Here is a 7,113-nt window from a genome sequence, read left to right on the forward strand (position 1 = left end):
CTCTTTGTTGCTTCAGAGGCCATAACAGACTTTGTTGATTTACCAACAGTTGATTTAAAAAATCTAATCAATTTCAGTCCAACTCTCTCAATAACCTTGGCCAAAACAATAAACAGTTCAACATAAAGTGCCAGTTGCACCAACAACGTAATAAATAGTTCAACATAAAGTGTACCATTTAAAATAAAATAAAAAAGTGCCAGTGATTGACCTCAATCCCTCCTATTCTTCCAATATCCTGATGAAAAATAAAATCTCTCTGTTGCATAGGCCACTGTTTGATCAACGCGAATTGGGTGTGGGTCCTTGTACTCCGAGTCGGGCTAACGTCCACGCTAGCTTCCACGCTAGCTGCTATATGTTTTGCATTGAGGTGATACTTGAGGCTTGATGTGCTGCGGTGATATGCAAATTCCTTTTTGCATAATTTGCAAACAACCGTGCTCTTATTGACGCTTCCATCCGTCCGTTTTTTAAAACAAAATGTCCCATCCACGGGGCCAACCAAAGCGGTCTCATCAGCTTCTTCGTTCATGTTTGACAATTGTTCACTATGGTTTGTTGTTGTCTGAAGTCATGAACGTTAGTTGGTGCTCCAGTATAATCGGTACCCCTGAAACTCATCCAGTGAGAAACGTTCCGCGGTGCAAAAATAAGTGCGATTAAAATGCGTTCATTTTTGTGTAATTAATTAATCTTAATTAACGCGTTAAAGTCCCGGCCCTAATTATTACATCAATATGTAACACCTTCTATTGGCCACTGCTCAAACACATTGTATGTAATAGGACCAATCACAACAGAGCCGGCAAACTAACCAATCAGAGCAGAATGGGCTCTGGTTTCAGACAGAGGGTGAAAAGAGGTTCTGCAGCACAGGCATTATGAGAAAAATAAAGAGCTTTTTGAACATTAAAGCATGGAGACGTGTCACAGTAAAAGCAGAGCAGCATAGTGTTGTTAATAAGTAAATTCCCAGAGTTAGTTACAGCCATGCTGTTGTTTTGAGGCTCAGGGAAACATGAACCTTCGCAATAAAGAACATTACTCACATATTAACTGTGTAAAGAAGTCACCTCGTGGTGCCCACTGTAAGCCTGTGTTTGTGGTGGCATTGTGTCACTAGGGGAATGTGACACGGGAGACCAAACCCAAACCGGGAGATCAGGCTGGTGAGTGTAAACACTGGGGACCACACACTGCTTGGGTTGGATACTGCACACACTAAATAGGTCCAGACTTGTTCATTTCAACATTATTTATTAAAGCGCTTTACTTCACTAGGTTGGCATTACCCATTAACACTAACAATATTAAACTATTGGCAGAGCCTTCCATAGAACATGCCACTTGCTCATCAGGAGCAATACACATTTGGCTATGCCATGCTACATTCTCAACGACATATCCCTTTGTTCATTTAAGGAGGAGAGCTAATACTGTTAGCCATTAGAAGTGAACTGCCAGTGAGCAGAGGTTCCAAAGAGTTGCATTATGAAGTACTCAAGCTGTATTCAGTAAAAATGAGTGTTGGGGAAAGGTAAATCATAGCTTATGGTAATATTATCATGATGTGTTTATATTTAGTCTTGTAAAATATAGTTTTATGGGAAAAACCTGAATACCTACGGTTGTTTGAAGGATATGTTTTCCCTGCAGTATGAAAAAACATGAAAAAAAGGGAATTATGACCTGTATAACTTCCCATCAAATATCAGTTAACTATGTATATACATAGAATTTAATAAAATTCCAGTAATTGTGGAATTTCACTGGTATTGGTATCGAATACAACATGTTTGATATTGTGACCTCCCTATGTCGGAGGGATAAAGAAGTTGATTACAAAAGGCTTATATTGTGAAATATTCAAGGGTGTGTCCTGGGAAATGCATTGACTCAAACAGCTCCACAAATTGGTGGAAATTAGGTAGTCATAGCATAAAATTCATGTAGTCTATAATAATATAAATATAATATTCATAAGTAACGCTAACTTGACCATTAGAAAAGGCAGTGTCGAAGTATAGGGTTGTCAAGCAACCCTTGCAGCATTCAAAGTTCATTATTATAAACTTCCAATATTAATTTGGTGCATTTGACACTTCTATACACCTGCCAAGTGTGAAGGAAATGGGATTAAAGGTCTTAGAGAAATGTGTCAACTATTGATTTAACGTGAATCGTTTCTCAATGTGATGTTATTGTGTCTGGACCCTTTCATAGGAAAGAGATGGATTGTTCAGCAGGTGTCCCTGTGAGTGAGTCATACAGCCAGGGGAAAGGAGATGAGCTAAATGTGTAGCTTAGCCGACTTTGCCTCTGTTTATAAGCCGGCTGTTTGATGTCCTATTTGGTGAATCTCTTCGTGTTGCCAGTGATGACAATGGGAGGAAACTCGGTTCCGTTTGTGCGTGTGCATGTTTCCACTGTGTAATGTGTGACTAGTGACACCCAGGTTGGTGGGCTGTTGTTTTTTCCTCTCATTGTAAAAGTGATTCCAAAACCGTCTGCCTCATTGTCCTTTGGTCTTTTCATGTGCTCCAAAAGGCAGGAAAAGTGGGTCAGGGAAATGGCCGCTTTGTGCTCTGGACTCTGAGGATAGCAGCTCTCCAAAACCTCTGAGCTGATAACACAACGTTAATATTCTGCATCTTATTAAGTTCACCATTGTTTACCCAATGGCTTGATCCACCAGTGGACGGCAGATATGATTTGTTTGAGGTTTATATTCATATAACCCACTCCTGACATGTGTTTTTTTATGGAGTGGAGAGATTTACAGGAACCCCATCTCTTTGTCTTATGCCTTGATCTCATCATTTTGACTTTATTGCGGTTCGTCAACAGACCTCTCATACTAAGGAGGTTCCTGCGATACAATACAAATAGATAGAGATTTAAAAAAACTAAAGAATATTTATTTAATAGTTGCCATGTCAAAAACGGTAAGCCAGGTTTAGGTTTACAGTCACTTTTTGAATTTGATTGTGGTCCACAATCTTTCAACATTTTCAAGATCTTATAATATATGTCTATATTGGAATTAAATGTTGTTTTTTTCCATTCACAAGGCTTATTCTTCTGATTAAAATATCTCACTTAATGTTATGTGAGGACTTTGTTTTTCAAAAATAGCTTATATAACAAACGTATGTCTTCTAAAGTAAGGTCCACAGTAAACTTGAGGTTGAACCACATGTTGCCCATGGCTTTAAAATAACATTTTTACAGTTAATTAGCCTAGCTACTGTATGTCCAGAGGTAAGTATGCCACTGAGCTTACTTTAAAGGGGACCTATCATGCAAAGTGCACTTTTTGATTATTTTTATACATAGATATGTGTCCCCGGTGTGTCAGGGAACTCACACAGCGTCAAAAAATAAAACCCTCTCTCTTTTCCTCCGTACCCAAATCTCTAAAAACGGGGCTACAACGGAGCTGATCCAGATTTGCGTCCTATATGACGTAATATCGGAAATGTAGGCTGGCTTTACACCCACGGCCCTATCAGAAATGCTGCTGTCAGAAACAATGCCCGACTGTTTTGGACGTAATATGGTTGGTGCATGCTTACATTAGCATCGCTAACACTCAGAGCTAACCTGTACTGGAGAGCATGTGTGTGAAGAAGCAGGAAATAAAAAGGAACTCATCTTGTGGTATAACCAGCAAGAGAGAAAGCCTTTGAGCTCCATACTGTTTCAGAAACAATCCTTGATAATCCATGATATGGCGTTTCATCACGGCAGTATTTATTTTAGACAGTAGCTGCCGGTAGAATCTCCCGCATGAGCTCAGCCCCCTCCTTTTTCTTAATCTTTTATTTTTATTTTTTTAAAGCTTTATACACCAAATCAGCACTTTTGAAACAGGAAGTGAAATAGAGGGATATGAGGCATGGCTTGAATGGGTAATCTGTTTGGTATTTTGAGCAAAACACATATATATTTTTCATATATCTGAGACCTATGCTATTGCCAAAAAATAGCATGATAGGTGCACTTTAATTCTAAATGATGGTTGGCTGTGACCTCTCCATCTCCGCACTGCTTCATACCAAAAGTATACAAATGAATGTTATCAGGTTCCTTTTTAGCATTTGATTTTAATCTAAAATACTTTGACAGCAAATGTTTAGAACTTGTGTTGTTGGTCAACTCCTATGGCTCTTGCATCGTAAAGAGTGAAAACCAACTCCTCCTCCTCAAAAGTAATTAATTTGTTGAAGGTAATAGCTCATGTGAAAATTAACTAAGTGGGAAAGTAATGTAATCTGTGTATGGCCTAACAATCACTGCTGACACCGACTAATGCTGCTAGCTTATTACGGGTACAAAACGTTTTACAAGGGCAATCTGTGACCAAATATTACTTGGCTTGAAGAAGTGACTTCCTGGCAAAAATGTCATGGCAATAGTCAAAAGGCAGAATTTCCAGCCTTTTGCTACATGTTTAAAGATGTTTCCATCGTCCTATTGTAGGGCTTTGCCATGAGAGGGCTGCTTTAGGCGTTTTACCTAATTATAATGTGGCATTGCCATAAAGTTACAAGACATTTTTACCTTTTATTCCCTTAAATGCGTTGTACTCCAAACATGCTGGGTCCCATGTCATCAGAGGCTTTTTTTTTTTTTTAAATGTCTGTTCACCTTGTGTGACTTTGATCCCTGGCTTGTTTTTACAGTCGGTGTTTATTTGCCCATAAAAAGCAAAAAAGTGCAAACGGTATGTTCCTTCTGAGCTCTCATGTTCTTCATTTCTCCATTCACCCATGAAGTAGAAACATAAAGGCTTTGGATGAAGGACCATTTTAAACTCAAGAGAAACATTGTTTAACTTGCATGGATGCTTTTTCGCCATGTTGAATTCCTTTTGTGTCATTCTCACATTAGCATGAGGATGAAGATCTGTTTTTGCTTCTACTGTTCAGTCATAATGATTATCTGGCAAACATTTGAAGGCAGTTTTTCTCAGCTTCCTGTCACTAAATATATTAAAGTAAAAAAGTTGATTATTTTTGAATCATCCTTAAGGAAAAGGACCAGGGAGTGATGATATTGGCAGATATTTATAGCAAGTACAAAGCAGGGTGCTATCTGAATCGGTTGCCTCTGAAACTATTTTCACCACTAGCAGAGGGAAAGATGCTCTACCATCTAAAGCAGCATTCCTCCTCAAATGCCCTTATTTGGTGAACTTCAGTAAACTCGCAGCACCGGGACCAGAGAAAGGGAGCCGTAGCCCCTAGAAAACCGCAGAGGAAACGTTAGATATGCCCCAGACCCAGACATTCCTCACACGGCCTGCAGCAGCAAGCACCAAACTCTGCTGATGCTAACACTGCTCGTGCATCACACAGTTAAACCATTAGTGGAAAGCACATAACCGTTGCATATAAGGCCAATCAAATCAAGATGAAGACAGGAAATGGATAGATAGTTAGGACTGTCATGGAGAAACAGATTTGTCCTAGATGGAAATATAATGAGACCACCCTGAGAGCTTAATGGTGAAAAGGTCAATGACCATGAGAACATGCTGAAGGCAGGAGAGCACCGCTTTGCTCCAGAGCTTATTCTATCTTATTTTAGACAAATTAAAAGTTTTATCACTTTATTCTCTGTTTTGAATCCATCTTTGTTGATTTCCACAATAGCAGTTTTAGAACAAGCTAGTCTGGTAGTTACTGTCTGTAAGGAGCTTTGATGGAGGTGCTGGGTTGAGGTACCAAGGCAGTCTGCACAGCCTGCTGGGAAGGACTTGTCTTTGGCTCGGCCTGTAAAAACCTCCTGGAGGATTTATTATTTATGGAGTGGGTGTGCTCCACTTAATTCTAAAGTTGCCTCTGTTTTTCATGCCATTTTCACAGTTTTCTTGAAACTTTACTATTGGGCATGAGCTGCAATATAAAGGAAAAACAGAAGCATGTGGTAGTTGCCTTATAGACACATCCCTGTTTCAATTTGATGCCTTTCAGTCTCCTGTGGGTGGTATTTTTTAGTTGATGTGGCCTCTCGTGACATGTCAGCCAGAGTGATGGGGATCTCAAGAGTAGCCTCTGAGAAAGTTGTTGATTTTAATAATATCCCATTGCAAAGCTAAAAATAGTCTGCCCCCGGGAAAGCAGACACAATCGAAGGATATGGAATTGGCCCAGCAGTGCAGGAATAAAAACCCATGACAATTCTCTTGCGTTTGAATGGTCGCCTTGGCAGATAGAGCTCCTTTGTTTTGGTGCCAGTAGCAGTGGGCAGTTTCTAGGAAACATGTTGTGTTTATTCTCTCAGGACCACGATTAATGGACTCAAGAAATCCAGACTCCACCGAACAGCAACAAATAAGTTAGAAAACTTGCCCTCAGTCATAGAAGAACAGTAGGATATTTCCACAGCTGAGCATCTGTTGGATTAAAGAGATGTTGAAGAGGTCTTTGGTCGAAAAATAGACCCTCCAGAAAAACGCGAGCAAAAATCCTTGCTTATGCGGGCTAAAATCCTTGATTATGCGATTAAACATGCGGGGTTTTATGTGATTTTATGCGGTGAAATTGCGGGAAGTTGCAAAATATGCGGAAAGTTGCGAAAAAGGATAGATTTTTTTTTAAATATTGGGCTGTCTTATTTATTCTCTCTCACACACAACCTGCCACTAACGTTAAACCCCTTTCCTATTCAATTAAACACATTCAATGTTTATTTATTGCAAAAGCAATGTGGCTATTTTAATCACACACACACACACACACCTCCGCCTCATTCTGTTTTCATTTACTCGTTATCTGACCAGCTTCAATCTTGTAGGCTACTCACTTCGTTTCTTGTAGCCCTCGAAAGGGTTTTGGAGGTTGATGCCTCGGTGAACGTGAGTCGTTTGGCTTTCTTGTCCGCAGCAGCAGAAAGCATTTTCCAATGTTTGAATGAATCAAAGTGGGTCGTCACCGTGGATTTTCTCTAAGACGTATGCTCCAACACACAGTTGCACGGGGTGCAGAATAGTTTCCCCCCACTTTCGTGAAAGACATCGGGGTACTGCTTTGCCCGGTCTTTAGCAGAAATGTTCGTCGTGTGAGTTCCACACGTTCACTCTACGGCAGGGGTGGGGAACCTCCG

Source organism: Notothenia coriiceps, unplaced genomic scaffold, assembly GCF_000735185.1.
Source record: "Notothenia coriiceps isolate Sejong01 unplaced genomic scaffold, NC01 NC01_scaffold00028156, whole genome shotgun sequence".
Taxonomy (NCBI): domain Eukaryota; kingdom Metazoa; phylum Chordata; class Actinopteri; order Perciformes; family Nototheniidae; genus Notothenia; species Notothenia coriiceps.